Here is a 16,454-nt window from a genome sequence, read left to right as displayed (position 1 = left end):
TTCCCAATTGGTTATTTGAAATTTGGAGCTCATTTCCCCCCAGTACACACTACTGTAAACGTGGTCAGATTTCCAAGCCAACACACAAAAGACTAATTGAACACAAAATACCTGCAACACTATACAGCTGCCCTGCCAAATAAGCAGAAAATATTGCTGCAGCCAGAGAGAACCATGCTATCCAACCATTCTAAGCCTCAGTTTACGAATCTGAATGACTGGCACAGAATAGGCATTTCATAAATAATATTTGGTATATTTTTTTCATTTGCTTGAGATTACACACCTTTAATTCTCCTTAGAATAAAAGCATCCATAGTTGGGATTATCAGTCATTATTAGAAAATGTTTGGGTTTTCACATAAAACAAAAAGAGATTTAAGTGTCTAGGCAAGAAATGTGCAAAGAAGGGGTTTGATGAAAGTGCACTACACATGAGAAAAGGGTAGCATGAACTAAAATGAAGTGCACAAGAAGAGCCTGGAGACAGGAAAAAGACAGGTTTATGATGTACGGAGGATTCTCCTGATCAGAGAAGATAGGAGATGGAACCTCAGGAACTTTCCAGTTGACTTATTGGCTGTCTATACAATGAGAAGACAGAGGTTAACAAATAATAACAGTAGTAAAACCTTGTAGGATGTTGGTATACAATTACACGTGCTCATTTAATCTTTACAATCCTATAAAGTAGGTACGCTATTCTTATTCTGAAGTAGGGAAAACTGAGGTTGAATAACTTACTAGTAAAATAAACTCAGTTCGTAAAATAAAGTAGGATTCAAACCCACAGACACTGGTTCCAGATTTGGGAAGTCCGAACCATTATCTTATACTGATGCTTTTGTATATTAGTGGGAACCAGCTATTAACATAAGGGGGTTTCCTGCATTAGAAGTTTATAGCTTGAATAATAAAGTTCCCACTTTAAATATATAAACATTACATAATCATTTACAGACTTTCTGACAATGTTCAGTATCTGGGGTGGGAGTAGGTAACTAACATTTATTAAATGGTACTGAATCCCAGGCACTGTCTGAAACGGTGAACTAAGTTATTTAACCTTCACAAAACAGCCATGGTGACAGGTTCTATTAAATCCACTTTACAGCTTCCATGATAGCTCAGTGGCAAAGAATCTGCCTGCAATGCAGGAGACCCCAGTTCGATTCCTGGGTCAGGAAGATCAGGGATAGGCTACCCACTTCAGTACTCTTGGGCTTCCCTTGTGGCTCAGCTGGTAAAGAATCTGCCCGCAATGTGGGAGACCTGGTTTTGATCCCTGAGTTGGAAAGATCCTCTGGAGAAGGGAAAGACTACCCATTCCAATATTATGGCCTGGAGAATTCATGGACTGTATAGGCCATGGGGGCGCAAAGAGTAAATTTGCACAACTGAGCAAATTTCACTTTCATAGTTGAGAGAAAGTGAGGATCAATTGGGAGCCCAAAATCACAGTGTCAGAGGAAAGCCTAAGACCAGCTCCTCCTGGTTCCAAGTCCAGAATGCTTTTCATAACACATCTAGAATACTCAGATCTAAACAGGTAATCATGGGACATGTTATACAATAACCAAGTAATATAAAGTAACAGAAAGTCGAGTTTGATTTTAAAATGTCAAAAATATTTCACAGGAAAATACTAAATTATCTTTAGGACTGCTAAATTAACCCAACTCACCCATCTCAATCTAATCTCCCAATTAGCCCATCTCACCTCACCCCTCATCCCCCCACAAAAAACAATCCTTTCAGATCTTCATTACTTAGCATCTAACAATACCAAACACAACACAGGTGGCTAGAAGCACTTCTCCTAAAGCCTGAAACTGCTTCAGAAGCATCAGGCTGGAAAGGAGGGTAGCACCACACTCCTCAGGTTTTCATGTAAATGCCAGAAATAAAAGGGAGGGAGTGACAAGACAATAGAAAGAAGGCCTTTTTAAGAGTTAAAGTGTTTTCCAATTGGATCTCGGTAAAGCTAGGGAGGAAGGAAGACGAGTAGAAAGCTTTTTTTTTTTTTAATGAGTGCTGCAAATTTGAATTTCAGCTATGCCATTAGCTTTGTTTGCTCATGTGGAAAATGATGCCATTAAGATTCAACTCTCTGGCTATTAAAAGATTAAATTAAATATCAAATGCAAAGCACGTAAACAGCTGACACGTAGTAAAAGCTTACTAATCTTGAGTCTCATCCTCTTGCTCCCCCTCCTTAGCACTTGACAAGATGTGCCACATGCCCCACAAACCTGGGAGACGTGAGCTACCCGAAGGACAAGTTCACCAAAAGAGCACCAGACACTCAAAGTGGTCTGCTCATTTTCCACCAAACTCACAGCATGATTCCCGTATTGCCCCAGGGCCTTTTTCCCTGCTTCTTCTAAGATATTCACCATCTTTAAGTCGCATCAGGTTGCATAAAACAGGGGCCTAGTATTTTTTATTTAAATTCCTATTTCTTACCAAAAGTTGGGGCTTCTTATACACATAAACACACACACACACACATACACCAGAACCGTTCATTAAATGTATTTAATACATGTGACAAGTGATCTGGTGGAAGACTGAGGCAGGGAGACTATCGTGAGAAAAATGAACAGCAGCCTAAAATAAGCAAATAACTTGGCCTTGAGTTTTCAGGAAAGGAAACATGATTTACTGAGCAGTCTTTCTCTTTTTCTTTTATACAAAAGGAAATATCAATTCCTGAAGAGGAACATTAAAACTTATGACAGGACCAAGAATATCACAGCAGTCTTCCAAAATGTTTGATCTTTCACAAAACTGTACTACTTCATACAAGAGTCAGGATTTAATGTGGTCCCATTCCTAGTAAAAATGTTCCCCCTTTGAGCCTCTACAAATCGTTTACACAGGATTTAGCGTTTACTGAATAAACAACCATGTACCTTCTGTGAAAGGGGATATTACAGGGAATAAGGCCCTGTCCTCAAGAACCCTGGGACTGCACAGTGGAGGAAAGCCTACACAGCAACTGCAGCACAAGGCGAACACCACGCCCTGAAAGAGGACTGCGCGCAGCCAAGGAACCAAGTGTATACAGCACACGCCTTCTGTGGGGGCTGGAGACGGAGGGACCCTGACAGTCACAGAATCGTGACAGATGGAGAGCACGAGGCATGGGCAGGTCCACAGAGGGTGAGGAAGCAGAAAAAAATACGAGAAATGTTTGAGGCGCAAATGTAAAATAGTGAACCATCTATTTGGGCACAGTGTAGATAGATGAAAGAAATGGGACAATAAGCTGAAAAACTGAGATCTTATGACAGGGACCCTTGAATACTACACAAAGGTGGAATTCGGACTGTTTTCTGCAGACAATAGAGCTTATAAAGCCAGCAGTCCGGGAAATTCTATGACATGAGTCAACTGCATGAAGATTCTCCAATGTCTGTGGGGAAGACAGAAGGCAGGGGAAGGCTGGAGGGAGGGAGACTGGGTTGGAGACTACTGTGATCACCCAGGTAATGAAAGGAAAGCTAGGTCAGAGGCAGGGAACAGCAGAGAAGAGCCACACACTGGGAGGGACACTGAGAGGGTCTGGCAAACTGCTGAACTGGGGGCTGGAGGGAGAGAAACCAAGATGAAATAAGGCAGGGTCAGCACACTTGGGTCCACATGCCAAGTCTGGCCTCCCGCCTGTTTTCCACAGCAAAGAAGTGTACAAATTTTACTTTTTTTTTTTTTTTTTTTTTGCCATACCACGCAGCATGTGGAACTTTCCCAACCAGGAACTGAACTCACACACCCTGCATTGGGAGTGCGCAGAGTCTTAACCACGGGACTACCACAGAAGTCCCTGATTTTCACATTTTCAAATGGTTGGGGAAAAAATAATTTGTGACAAGTGGACACTCAAATGTCAGCGTCCACACACAAAGTTCTCCTGGAGCACGGGCACACCCGTTGGTTTACATGTTGTCTGTGTCTGCTTTAGTTACACAGCTGCCGAACTGCGGAGTTGTCACAGAGCGGCATGCTCCCCAAAGTTGAAAACATTCACTGTCTTCCTTTCTACAGGAAAAGTTTTCTAACCACTGATTTTGAGGGCTATGCATAGACACAGTACTAAGAGGAACAGAGAAATCACCCACTGGTTGGCTGGGTCAGAAAAAGATGCTATCAATTCTGAAGCAGTTAAACAGGAGGTATCAACAAGACATTCAGGTAAGCAAGTCCACCATGGAATGGAAAGCTCATGCCACCATGGGGCCTAGGCACCTGCTGTTCTCTGCCTGGTATTCTTCCTCCAGGTCCTGGCATGGCCTGGCTCCGGCAGTCTGAGCCCAAATGTCATTTCCTCAGAGGTAGCCCCTCTCCTGCCTACCTAAGCATTCTCTACCCATACCATACTGTTTCTTTATCCTCACCTGAAATTATCTTCTTTATTACCATGTTTAACATCTTTGAATGTTGGCTCCTTAAGAACGAGACCCTACCTCTTATTCCTGTGTCCCCAGTGCCCTGAACAGTTGCCTAAAGCTGCTCAGTCAGTATTTGGGCAAGTAGGGGGTGGAGAAGAAGGAATATGAATAAAAGAGACAACTGGAACACAGGTGAAAGCAGGTCACCTGCAGTTCTAGGAACACATAAGATCTGCCAGTCGCAGAACCTTTAGGAAAGTCTTTGACGGGGGGCATGAGAGAGAGAACAGCAAGGGAAGACACCTAAGAGAAGACAACCAAGACAAGGAGAGAAAGGAAAGGAATATTATGTCTCAGAAGCCAGACAGCAGTGGGGTGGGGCATCTTTCAGGAAGGAGTGTTTAGCAGCATCAAAATGTCTCAGATAAGTGTATTAAAAAGGCCTCAGTGTGACAGCAAAAAGGTCACTGGTGACCTCAAACAAGTCTTAAGAGCGTGGAGATGGTAGTCAGATAGCAAAGGGTTAAAGAATGAGTATATGGGAGGAAGTAAGACTTTCAAGGCACTTGGTAGCAGAGTAGGCAGAGGTGCTCCCAGGGGTGGGGTGCGGAATCCTGTATGTCATACAGTGACTCCAGTCCCACCCTGTAACCCACGTCTTGAAGCCTTCAGTTGCCCCTGCCGTGCTAGGCTAAGGCCCTGCCTCCGCGGGCGGCTGCCAGTTCGCCAGTTTGCCCCTCTGTCCGCTCTACTCCAGTGTTGGTTTCACCTCAGATCCCTTGTGCGGTTTCCTCTGGCTGGAAAACCTCCACAGCCTCTAGGCCTGGCTAGCTCTTTCACTCTTCATATTGCAATTTAAAAAAAAAAATCACAAAGACCCCTCTTCTTACTGCCCCCCACCTCTGCTTTATACCAAACTAAAACATCTCCCCAGGTACTCAGCATTCTTGTTACAAGCAGTTGTGTAACTGTTTAAGTATTGTGTCTTTTACTAGCCAGGCAGCTTCTGAGGGCAGGAATCAGGCCCATCATGTTCTCACATAATATACAATCTACAGATAATGGAAAAGTAATGGAATGAACATGAAAACCCAAGAGCAATTTTATCTCAAGCAGTTTATGCATCACAAGTGGCTTATTACTTCCCAAATCCCACATCAGGTAGGCTTACAATTTATGTTTAGGGCAGTCTGGCCTCCTCTGATCTCCCCTTCCTACTTCTGACCAACTAGGTGAAGGTCATTCTAAATATGTAAAAAAAAAAGGGGGGGGTGTTTTGAGGTATCATCATATATCAGATGATCTTCCCAATGAGGTAACTGACATACAGTGATTAACAGACTTGCCCATAGTTTTACAGATGACTTTAACTGAACAAAATCATTCAGAATATTAAATATAGGCATTAAAGCATCTTCCTTTTTAAATCTGTATTTTGTGAATTAGCCCTGAAGTGGATTTGCAGGTGTACTTGGCCAAACACCCAGAGTACCTCTCTATGATATAATCTCATCTATCTGCCTCCCTGTTGTATGGCCCATTCAGCTAGTTTTATAATAAGATTTTTCGCTGGGAAAATATACATTTGGCAGATTATTTTCTCCTTGATTTTTTTTCTTCTCTCTTTTCTCCCACTGTAACATAAAAGATTATTTTAAATTCTACTAATTGAAAAATCGCTATAAATTACAGCCTTGCTACAGTCTGAGCAAATTAACTGTGCAAATAAGCCTGCAGATAAAACTGTGCTTAACTGAATAAACTGCTGTCAGTTCTAATACCCTTAAGCCCTTTAAGACACCATTTAAAACAAGAGTTGCATTAACTACAAAGTGTTCTTATCTACTTCTGCTTTATACATTCAACTTGTCTGAATTACCCAACGTACCTGGGATTTAACAGACCTAAATTTATTTTTTTTTTAATATCTATAGGTCAGTCAGCCTGTTCACCATTTGAGCTGGACTTCCCTACCTTACGCATCACCTCCCCAGTAAAAACTAGGGAGTTTTACTGTCACTTTCCTTGTCAAATGCGAAGACAAGGAGAAGAGACAGCTAACTTCTTTGTTACTCAGAGCACATGGAATGAGCCTATCATCAAGAGTGCCTTTCCAACCATATGACAACTACTGTTCTTAAGAATATGAATAAATGCAACATAAACATTACTGAGAAAGAAATACAGATACATTCACAATGTGATAGGAAGAAGAGCCAACTTTTGTACAATTTTATGTTTTAGGTAAGTCTTGCTTTAGGAAAATGCAACACATACATGGAAAAAGAAACTTGATAAAAACAGCACTCAGGGGAAACAACATTATTTAAGAGTTTTCATAAACATTTATAATTCCTTAACAGCAAATTCCCTAGGACATTACCTGATTTATAAGATTTTAAGCTTCTACAAAACTCTAAAGACACCATTTTACAAACAGGTATGCTGGTGCCCCTCTGCCAACAGCTCACCACTCGCTAAGTAAACTGAATCAGGGAGAGCAACACAGTATTTTTATACTGACTTTCCCAGAAAGCCTAATACATTCCTACCAAATTATATACCTTGGATGGCATTTAAAGTTAAATTAAAAGCACCTTTGTTTCTCATTTTTTCTTAAAAATGTTAAAAATGGGGCAAAACCTAATTTATTTACCACCTTGGGGCTGTCTACATACTGAACTCTTCTAGATTTGAGAAAATGTCTTCTTTAGGTGCCTAAACATTTTTTATTTATCCATTTCTAACTGAAGCCTTTCTAATATTGAATGAATCAGCTACTCTTTGTTTTCTATTTAGTGGGTCCGCTTCCCTACCATCTTACAGCATTCTGGATATAATTTGAACTCTTCGTTTTTAACACAAAGCATATTCACCAATTAGAAGGGAAAAAAAAAAAGAAAGCGAGAGAGCCAAAAAATGTTTAACACCATAACATGTGCCTGGCACCACTCCCAAACCTTTAGGTGTAGTCAGTCACTCAATATTCAAATAATCCTAGAGGTAGGTACTACCTCAACTTCCTTTTATGGATAAGGAAACAGGTATAACCTGCCCACATTCTTACAGCTAGGATCAAACTAAACAGTCCAGCTCCAGAGCCTCCAAAAACACAGATTACATAAAAAACAAGACAGTAAGTCTGTCTGTGTACTATCCAGACGTGTAACTAAGTTGACCTGATATAGTCTCTCCCCCCTCCTCACTGGTGGGTTCCAGCAATTATCATCACCTTCTCCACAGAAAGCCACAGCTCCCCTCCTTAGGTTTGCAGAGGTAGATCACTCAAGTCACTTTCCCTGAAGAGTGAAAGCTCCTCCTGCCGAGCAAAAATTCCTCACCAGGTTTTCACACAGAAGAAAGCTCTTTCTTCAAGGCTGTCCTATTGCAATTGTGATAGCAGCTTCTTACTCCACCCCCACCTCTGCCTACCACTTGCATATCTCTCAACCCCTAAAGCTGCCCTTTTCTCCTAGAGACCAGAAGTATTTGGCCTCATTTCCATTATGCTCCACAACTTGAACTCTTCTCTTCTTAATGGTTTGCTCATTTTCCATACCAATTACTGTACTGTGTTGTGAGAATGACACCTTCAATATGCTATGGTATTTATGATGGCTCGGCCTCTCCACTAAATGGCCCCACACAGGGTGCTTCACTTTTTGAGTTAAGGTTCTGCTTTTCATAAACCTCTCCTCATTCACTTCCAATATAAAAATTAACACTGCCTGCCTCAGACAATGTACCTTCCTGTATTCACCCTCTTAACAATTCCCATCTCTTGCATTTGTTGTATTTAATCTCCTACTGCCTTGAGAATCAGTTAGGTTAATTGTCTACAAATCCTTTATAAATTAAAAGCAAAGCAAAATAAAATTTTACTCTACTATAAGGAAAACATACGTGGACTTAATGACATGTATTCTGACTCTAAGTATTTCTATTTCCTAGCAGTCTTCTGAACAATTGATAAAAGTGTATAGTAAGGACCATTTTCTGTGATGCAGAGGATGAACAGTTGCACAATGGTCAAATGAAGCTGATCCTTTATAGAGCTGTCGGTACTTCCATTTTCTAATGATGCTATTCTGAAGCTCAAAAACTATGAATGGCTTCCCATCTTCCTAGTTCATTCATTCAACATGGGCCACGGTCTCTGAACTCACAACGCTCAGAGACTTGAGTAGTCTTCAGAGCCTGGCCCCATCCTGTATGTCCAAGCCCAGCCTCTTTCTGCTGCCTCTCAGTACCCTGCTCTGGTCACTGTGGCCACCTCCAAATTGGTCACCCACATGTACATGCCCACCTCTGTGCCTTTGCTCATGCTCTATCTCTGCCTCAATTTCCATCCACCCCTAAGGAAAAGAACTCCTACTTACTCCTCAAGCCCAACTCAAATGATTTTCTTAAAAAAGAAAAAAAAAAAAAAAAAAAGCATTGGAGGGACTTCCCTGGTGGTCCAGTGGTTAAGGCTTCTGGCTTCCTCTGCAGGAGGCTTGGGAATAGCCCCTGGTCACTAAAGACCTCACATGCCCATGCTGCGAGGAGCAGCCAGGAAAAAAAAAAAAAAAAGCATCAGACAAGGGCTCCAAGCAGGATTCAGCTCTCTTCAGGGGCTAAAGTGCTCTTAACTCTGACCTCTACTATAACATCAACCAGACTGTGTTATATTTATAGCAGGCTTGTTTCCATATGAACTGTCTTATCCATCTGCCAGGAACTTTGTAACAAAGAGATGTTTGTATATACAAAGAATGAGTTAATGAATCTATAAAAAGTGGGGAACAAGGGGTGAGCTACTTGGTACTCTGACTTTAAAGGAGTACCATGATGGTTTCCAGGAAACATTCTATAATGTAGGATTTACTTATTTTTATGTGCATAACCTGCAACGAAGACTCTATGAACATACAAAGGATCATCCACCAAACTCTATAAAAGTAGAATTTTTGCCTGTTTTTTTCTGTTTACTCCCTCCCTGAGGCTCACAACAGGAGCTCAAAAAGTATTTACTAAATGAATAAATGAATGCAACAGAGTGCTGTGTGAATATTAATGGTAAGTAAATTCAGTTACCACAGATTAGAAAAATCCCAACAAAGACCAGCTCAGTCTTCTGTCTAGAGCAGACTTAAATTTACATTGCTTCTAAAGCAGGGCTTGACTGGGCATTCGGCAGTTTACTCAGAGCACCAAGGAAAAATGGTGTGCCCACTGATAGCTGTTAAGAATCACAGATCATAAAACCTCAGAAGTAAATACACCACGGAAATGAACTTAAAACTTTTATGCTTTCTTGTTGCCTCAAACTGCCAAAAAAAGCTGGTGCACTTCAGAGGAAAGAATACTCATAGGAAGTAGTTTCCTGCCCTGAAACACGGTCATTTCAACATGGCAGCTGCTATGTTACCATAGGGTTTTCGAGACAGGAAGCAACAGTGGCACACCTAGCTGAGAGGAGAGCAAGAAGCAGAGAGGAAACAGCATGCCAAACAAGAAGGCGGGTGGAGGGCAGTTGACAAAGTACAAAAACAAAGAACCAATTCCTCTAATGTCTTCTATAACATAACTGACTGTACATAATTATTAGGGAAAAAAATGAAGGGCACAAAAGCAAACAGCACCTTCCCTGGTCACCAGCTGTTGCTTTTTCCATAGTTAACTCTTCTCCTGCATTAATGACTCGAATAGAAAAAAAACTGATAAGAACTTGTCCTTAAATGGGTAAGGGAGTGGGCCATGGCTGACTTTTCTCCTGTACTTTCTACTTTATGGTCTAATGTGTGTTTGTTTTTTTGTTTTGTTTTGTTTTGTTTTTTCAATGCATTAAATGAGAAAATCTTTACATTTAAAGAAATAATGGAGATTAAAATTTTATGTTCTAATAATAATAAAACTACATTAAGTAAATCCTCTACCCTATAAAATGAAGGAAGAATTTAATAACACCAAATAATCCAATTTTGGCATTCAACATACTGTACCCCCTTTCCTCCTCAACAACCAGTATACCTAACAATTCATTTATTTTAAAAAATCACATCTTACAAAGAACCAAGGGGGTTCTCTAAAAGTGATTGCCAAGAGGGAGCAGGATGGGGAAGTTTGGGATTAGCAGATGCAAACAATTATATGTAGGATAGATAAACAGCAAGGTCCTACTGTATAGCACAGGGAACTATATTTAATAAACCATAATGGAAAAGAATATTAAAAAGTCTATGTGTGTATTACTGAGTCACTGCAGTACAGCAGAGATCAGTACAACACTATAAATCAACTATATTTCAATTAAAAAAAAAATCACGTCTTCACAATAGTTATAATTTGCACAGCACTTCATGGTTTCCATCCATTATTTTTGTAATTTTTCCCAACAGCTTTGTGTGACAGCCAAAGTGGATATTTTACAGATGAAGAAAACAGGTGCCTGAGTGAAGCAGCCTGCCATGACAGAAGCCAGGATCTTGTTACCCACTTGGCTAAAGCATAATTTCTCAAGCCCAACACTACTGACATTTTGAGCCAAAGAATTCTTTGCTGTAGGGGGCTGCACCATGCGTTGTAGGATGCTGAACAGAATCCTTGACCTCTACCCACTGGACACGAGTAACACTGCCTCCTCCCACTCCCACCACACCCCGACAGTTCTAACAACTAACAATGTCTCCAGAAACTGCAGATACCTCCTTAGGCGCACAATTATACCCAGCTGAGGGACACTGGTCCAAAAGAATCTACAAGGTTTTTTCTGGTATCTTTATTCTATGATAAGGCTCCACAGAACACTGGGCCATGATAAATCACAGACCATCAGATGCTGCTTGCTCAGCAAGATTCAGTTAATTAATCAATTCTCTATCCACTTAAAATATTTTTTTTAATGTGAAAACAGACAAGAGAAATTTCCTTGTATAAACACTCACATCTCAGATGATATATCTTCTAAGAGCATATTACCACATTAGAACATAAGTATATACATAATAAAGATATATAAAATAATGTGCATTTAAAGGGTAAAAACTTAATCAAAAAACAGACTTCGGTCTTTGTTAATAAACTTTATGAATGCAGCTATACCTTAGAATCCCCTCTATTAAAATGGGTATAAACCTACACATTCTCAACACTTGCTTCAGCTGGGTTTGTGTCCAAACATATACTTCAAGCTATTCAAAAGAAACTGAGTGATAACTTCAAAACATTATTAGAATTTCTGGTCTGCAGTTGAAACCATTAGTGTTTGTGAACCCAGAATCTAAACTTGCAGATTTCATTATCCCATTTAGAAGCATTTCTTCATGTCATTTAAAGAGCCCCTTTTCCTGCAAAAAGCAATTCTGCCCTCAAAATTCCTTACTTTCACCAGCTTTTTAGCAAATGTCTGAATTAAAAACATTTTGCAAGCTAATTCCCCTGAACACTTTAAACCTGCAAAGGGTAGATACCAATTGATCAGAGACAATTATAAACACATATAGAGCATTAGCCAAATTGATATTAAGACTGACTAAATTACAACAAATTGAAACATAGTTATATTTTGGGAAATGTTTGAATTATTTTATCTATGTATGTATAATTTATTCACCCTCTATCATCATTTCCCAATAATAATAAGCAATTAGTATATTGTGGAATGGGGAAACTAAACTAGCTTTATTCAATACGAAGTGTCACACTGCAATCCTAGTACTAAAAAAATACATTTTGGTATTTAGAGAAACTAAGATACAGTATAAGTGCTTAGCTAATACAACACGGAGAGTTAAGAGGTTGTGATTATTCCTATTCACACTGTTCATAATCTTGTAGGTATGATGCACTTGCGTCTTTAAATGTGATCTGGATCTATACATAGGAGACATTTTATCCATATTACAATGCCTATTGTACCCAAAGTGTCTGGTACCCTTGTAGCCTCCATTAACCTTCACCACAAAGTACAGAAGAACACATTGATCCTTCAATAAAAACGACTGCTTGGTCTTGAAAAACAGTCACCCAAAGCAAAAGCCAGAAACAACACAAAATGGGGTTTTGGAAAGGAAGGAACAAAGATTTAATCAATATAAAATGTTCATCTTAAATATTTTTTTCCAGTCTGTAAATGCCCATAACGCAAATCTCTTTCTTAAAAAAAAAAAAAGAAAAAAAGCCAACAACCAAACACTCCACGATCACATTTGTTTCTCCATTATACTCATCACTTAACTATGTCAGGTTTTTAACGCTTTCATCCACCGAAAAAAAGTAATGACAATTTTATACAGATGTAAACTGCCACAGAGAGAAAACTCCTGGACTCTTAAAAAAAAAAAAAAAGCATGTACCCAACCAGGGACAGAAAACAGCTCACAGCCACGTATTAAGCCAAGTGGCACGGGGGACGGGGTCCTCTTGCCATGGACACAAAGGAATTCACAAAGAATATGCCGTATCAAAAAAAAAAAAAAAAAAAAAAAAAAAAGGTGCAGAACACCTGGTAATAATCATACCCTTTTTCTAGTCTCCTACAGAAGTTCCTCGGTAAACACAATCCAAGGCGTCCACATCCCTGGAACCTTGGGGAGTGACTTACAAGGGGGTGTTTACTAGTCCTGCTAAAGCGACGTCTCTTTTCTGATGTTTGACGGCCGCGCGCGGACGGAGTCTGAGGAGTTAGACAAGGAGCCAGAGACCAGCCCCACTTTCGGTTAAGCAGACCCTTTACAGAAGGATTCACTATTCGCCGAACGGCTCTTCACTGTTCCTCTTCCCTGGCCCTCCGGCCCAGGGTGCGTCATTCACACTTTTCTCCGGTTGCCTGGGGCCCGAGTCCCAAAAGAACCTAAAAGGGGAGGGGGCGTCTCCTGAGTCCCCCGACGCCCCTTTGCCCCAAACAGGGCCCCAAATCCTAGAAACTTTCCTTCGCTGAGATGGCAAAGAAGTCAAAGGCTAAGACCCTCAGCATCCGTCCTGAGGCCTGAAAAATCCTCCTACCGCTCCCCGGCAATTCTGCCAAAAGGCTGGCGGTCAAGTTCTCGGTTCAAGAGCGAGGGACGTCAAACCTCAACCCCGCGCCTGTATCTCCGGGTGGTATAAACAGGATGTCAGCGCGTCCCAGGCTTGTTTATGAAAACTTGGTGTGCACTCTGGGGGAGGGGGCAGAGAGCCTTAACCTTTCCCCTTCGGGGCTGGGGGGCCCCGGCCCCCGATCTCCCCGCCGCCAGCCGGCTCTGCTCTGTTGGAAATCCCCCGCCTTCCCAGCCCGCCCCAACCTCGGCCCGGCCCGGCCCCCAGGTCCAGCGCGAGGAGCGACCCAGGGTGCGCGGCGCGCGAGGCCCGAGAGGGGCAGCCGCGTCTCCCACCAGTGCCCGGCTGAGAGCCCCTAGTCTCGCTGCCCACGGCCGCCGCAGGCTTCCCTACCTCCACTCGGTGACACTCACCACTTCCGTGTGCGCCTGGGCCGGGGGGCTCCGGGTCACTGCGAGGGTCAGGGTCAGGGTCGGGCGGCCAGCTCCCTAAGCGGCTAACCCCCCAGGGCCCCGGCGTTGACGCGCCGGGGGCTGAGGAGTGGGCGCAGGGTTGGCAATCACCTTTTCGGTGCGGGCCGGGGTATGTCTGCGGCGGCTAGCTACTCGGCGGCCGCCGCGGCCTGCGCTGGGCGACGCACCCGCCTCCCGCCCCGCCCCACGACTGGCCCCGCCTACCACCCCTCGGCAGGTTCCGCCTCCTCGTGGCGTCACGCACAGCTGCCCCGGAAAGGGGGGCGGGGACCGCGGTGGAGGCGGAGGCGGTGGCACGGCCACCGCGCAGGACCCAGTGCCTCCAGCCTTCCAGCCTTCCAGCCCCGCCCCCATCCTGCTTTGCTCACGCCCCCGCCCCTCTCTCGCTTCTTTTTACCACGTAGTCTAAAACACCAATGCAGGATGAGAGGTCTGCGGCCAGAAAGTGAAATTGTCAGGATTTGGCCGTAGGTAGACCCCTCTCAGATTTGCAGTGCACTTCACCACATCTTTGTGCACTACGGTGCATTTCTTACAGTTCTTTGCCTCTTGTTCCCACTGAGAAAGAGGCGAGCTAGTGAGGCACGAGGCTAACAGGAACTTAAGAAATAAATCTTCCTACATTGACAGGTTACTTCACATCCTACCCATTCTGTATTTAAAGGTCTTAGAAGTTTTTTAAAAAACGTATAAATAGTAATAAACACATTTGTTGATATCTAATGTGTGCCAGCGATTTTAATTTTTTACTAATAATCCCTCGAAGTAGGTTTTATCTTCCTTTCATCCATGAGGAAACAAATCAAGACTTAATTATCTTAGTCAGGATCATGCTATAGCCCAGGTTCGTACCCCACAGGCAGTCTATGACCAAATCCTGGTGATTTTGCTTCCCAAGCGTGTCTCCAGTCCATTTGTTTCTCCAAGTGTTCCAACAACATGATCCTGGCTACCCCCATCTCTCATCTCATCTGAAGGACCGCAAATATATCTTAAGTTGTCACTCTGTAGTCAATGCAGTCTCCAGTTCTACACAGTGAGCTTTTTAAAATTCACATGTGAGTGTTCCACTCATTCCCATACTTAAAATATACCATATCTTCTCATCCAAAGAGGAAATCTTTGGATGAGAACCTGCCTAGGCTGTGCATAATTAGACTTCTGCAACTCAGCTCACTGCTCCCTGAGGCTTCCCCATGTGTCCTGACTCTACTAACCCTCCAGGATTCCTGGAGACTTGAGGAGTTACTGCGGCTTACTTCATACAAAGCAAGTGTTGGGTATGGTATGTGGTGCATGAAAATTGCATTTGAATCTGGAGTTCCGGGTTCTAGGTGTGACTCCCACTATTAACCACCTGTGTTACCCTAAACAATTTACAATTTGCTCATAAGAGTTGAGGGGCAAACTAAACAATCTCCAGGGTGCCTTCTGGAAGGAGATAGCAGAGCTAACAGAGAAGACAAGAGAATCAGGTGGGGAAGGTCCAGCCAAGCTGCCTACCTTGTGAGTGTTTGAATGTCTTGCCTTACCTGCCACTCAACACTGTTTGCATCATTTTCTTCACCTATCAAATAATACCTTCTTCATAAAGATTATGCTGAAAGTGACCTAAGATAACGCCAGGCCCTATACATGTGGTAGGCCTTAAAGAACAGGTGGCAGTGATATGAGTGGAGACAGAAACATTAAAGAACTGAATTTCAGGTAAGGCAAAGGGTACAGAAAAGGGAAAGTCAGGAAAGCTGCAATGAACTCACTGGCTTGAGAACAAATCTGGTTGCTCTGCAGGACTCATGAAATTAAATAAGAAGAGGAACTTGGTCGAATTCAGACCCATCCCCTACATACCAAGCATTGCACTGGGTGCTGAGGATTCAAAAAAAGACCCAGTTCCTGATGTTACTGAACCAGGTTCATTGGTTAGAAGCTCAGCAAGTCAAATGTTGAGGCACCAAGATGTGCAGCAGAGAAAGGAGTTATCCACAAGGCAGCCAAGCAAGAAAATGGGAGAATAAATCTCAAATCTGCCTCTCCAAAGTGAGGAGTTTGTATATTTCAGAGATAAAGAAATGGTATAGTCTCAGGTGTGGGGAAAGATGACTGAGGGCAGGGAAAAGATGAAGTGATCAGGTTCTGGACAGGAGTATCTGAATTACATGCTTCCTCATGGTATTTAGGGCTTCCCTGGGGCTCAGCTGGTAGAGTCCGCCTGCAATGTGGGAGACCTGAGTTCGATCCCTGGGTTGGGAAGATTCCCTGGTGAAGGGAACAGCTACCCATTCCAGTATTCTGGCCTGGAGAATTCCATGCACTGCATAGTTCATGGGGTTGCAAAGAGTCAGACACGCCTGAGTGACTTTCATGATATGCATATTCAAAAATGGAGGCACTTACCATGGTCTGGGGATACAGTTTTTGGCCCTCTGATGTCCAAAGGTTATTTATGGAACACTTGTGCATGCCCAGTTTTAGAGTCAGTGGTCTCAACCAGTCTTAGCAGGCTGGAATTCAGACTAGTCCCAGCTGACTCCAAGTTCCCAGAAAACAACTCTGTAAAGCATCTTGTGGT

At 42.6% G+C, this 16,454-nt stretch overlaps 1 protein-coding gene across 2 annotated transcripts in view; it reads right to left on the bottom strand.

The window, feature by feature from the left end:
* Window positions 1–14,066, bottom strand: part of JAK1 (Janus kinase 1) — a 135,658-nt gene extending 121,592 nt beyond the window's left edge. The window contains exon 1 of one of the 2 annotated variants that reach the window (XM_006058920.4): window positions 13,823–14,066. The gene's annotated coding sequence lies outside the window, so the exon portion shown is untranslated. Of the gene's footprint in view, window positions 1–12,892; window positions 12,915–13,822 lie in introns of those variants that run through there. The other variant, XM_006058921.4, reaches the window with a different exon arrangement.
* Window positions 14,067–16,454: the final 2,388 nt, after the last annotated feature.

This window comes from Bubalus bubalis, chromosome 6 (assembly GCF_019923935.1).
Source record: "Bubalus bubalis isolate 160015118507 breed Murrah chromosome 6, NDDB_SH_1, whole genome shotgun sequence".
In the NCBI taxonomy this organism is placed as follows: Eukaryota; Metazoa; Chordata; class Mammalia; order Artiodactyla; family Bovidae; genus Bubalus; species Bubalus bubalis.
The sequence above is the reverse complement of the archived record's forward strand: the minus strand, read 5'-3'. Positions and strand labels throughout refer to the sequence as shown.